Source organism: Parambassis ranga, unplaced genomic scaffold, assembly GCF_900634625.1.
Source record: "Parambassis ranga unplaced genomic scaffold, fParRan2.1 scaffold_21_arrow_ctg1, whole genome shotgun sequence".
Classification (NCBI taxonomy): domain Eukaryota; kingdom Metazoa; phylum Chordata; class Actinopteri; family Ambassidae; genus Parambassis; species Parambassis ranga.
This window is the reverse complement of record NW_021144767.1, coordinates 4043284-4045352: the sequence shown is the minus strand read 5'-3', so window position 1 is coordinate 4045352 and position 2069 is coordinate 4043284. Positions and strand designations below refer to the sequence as shown.

Below are 2069 nucleotides of genomic sequence, written 5' to 3'. Positions count from 1 at the left end.
ATTTCATCCCTAATATGCAAATCTCCTCTTAAGATACAAATCATAAAGTACACAGTCCTTCTCTGGATAACTATAAACTTCACTACATCCAGTGGTTAAACAGACTGAGCCCTGTTGTTGCTGCTGTCAGCTACAAGGAGACATAAACACAGCGTGAACTGAATCAATATGAATTAAAATGGAGGAAACCTTTATTTGACCCACAATGCAGAAATTAAATCAATACATGTAACATTCATTGAAAACATGTGGCAATAAATGAATGACTAATATGCCACCATATGAACGATCTGGCACCGACTGGCTGCGGCTCCAAGCAGATGAAGGGAGGTTGGTGAGAGGTGATGAAGATGATGATCTGTTGCCAGAGACAGGTTGATCTGGCCACACTTGTGTGAAACCAGCCTGTCCAGTTAGGATCAACACTGATTGTGAATCAGTTTCAGCTGCTGTTGTGCAAATGGAACAGACAACAGGTGGAAATGAGAGGCAGTTATCAAGACAGCCCTATAAAGGAGAGGTTCTGCTTCTCAGGAGGGTCACACCCTAATACAAGACCACTTCCTGTTATGCAACAAACTTTATGATTCAATGTTGAGCTAATGCCACAGCCACAAAAAGACATTTCTCCAGCTGCTAGACAGCAAGCCTTATCTAGACATGGAGGACAGTCTCCTCGTGGAGGACAGTGATATGCAAAGTGTTCAATCTTTGTTGACACAATTAGAAGAAATTAGTGTTCATATCTTTACCAATGTCAAACTAAGAAGAACATGTGCTTTGTGTTGTTCTTCCACCGACTGACACATGAAAAATAAGAGGTCACACATGGCTCGTTGGTCTAGGGGTATGATTCTCGCTTTGGGTGCGAGAGGTCTCGGGTTCAAATCCCGGACGAGCCCTGGTGTTTAACTGTATTCCATTGGACACCAACTCCTTGTTGTTGACACTTTTCAGTTTCAGGCCTCTCTAACTACCACACAGCTTTACAAAGCTAACAAAGTTCTATTCAGACCCAATCCAGAGCAGTTGTTCCACAGTAACAACTGCAGTTGTTCCACCTGCTTGTCTTCCCGGCACGACCATCAAGATGAAAGTGGAGAAGCGCAAGAGCCTCTCCAGGTATATACGTAGGTAGGTGTGTAAACAGCACTGATTCAACAGATTTAATTAATTCAACAATGGATGTTTTGAGGAGCAGCTTGCTGAGGCAGTGAGGAGATACGAGCATCTCTACAATACATCGTTGAGGACCTACAAAGACACGCTGATGGCCAACAACTCCTGGAAGGAGATAGCAACGATACTCTGCACAGAAGAGAGTGTGTGAGGACGTCATCACCCAGTATGTGACCTGCACTGTGAGCTGTAAAGGCTGCTCCATACTCCGCGAGACAAAGAGCGGAGAACGCACTCCACGGGTGGTAAGAGATACAAAAAAAAGGTCTTTTCCGCACTGAGGTACCATACTCCGCGAGACGCGTGTGTGCAGAACTCCTCATACGGCCCGCCCACTGCAGCGCACGTCAGACACCAAACAGGAACAACATCACACACAGCCCACCTCCAGTGTTTGCGAACAGAGGAAGGTACAGCAGCTGACATTATGGATTTTGCAGCTTTGTTAGTGCAGATGGACGAGGAGACGAACATGCATAAAGAGGAAGAAGAAGAAGAGGAGTTGTTGCTGCTATGCACGGAGTTTGCGAGAAAAAGGCAACGTAGGTGGCACGTCCGGCCACTCAATGCAACGAGAGTCGAGCAGGGAGAGTACAGAGTCCTGGTGCAACAGATGCGGCAGATGGATGACGAGAGGCACTTTAGCTATTTCAGGATGTCGGCCGGACGTTTTGACGACCTTGTCCGTCGGATCACGCCGTTCATCCAGCATGCACCCACACACAGCATGCCCATCTCTATCCAGGAGATTGGCAGTCACACTGCGCATATTAGCTTCTGGGAGCTCACAGGTCAGTGTCGCCGCCAGCTACAAATTGGGACTGACAACAGTTTGTAATACTGTTTCCGAAGTGTCCAAGGCCATCTGGCTTGCCCTGCAGAACGAGTTT

At 46.8% G+C, this 2069-nt stretch overlaps 1 non-coding gene across 1 annotated transcript; it reads left to right on the top strand.

The window, feature by feature from the left end:
- Positions 1-830: 830 nt before the first annotated feature.
- trnap-ugg (transfer RNA proline (anticodon UGG)) lies at positions 831-902 on the top strand. The gene has a single exon. It is a non-coding gene; the product is annotated as a tRNA-Pro (tRNA).
- Positions 903-2069: the final 1167 nt, after the last annotated feature.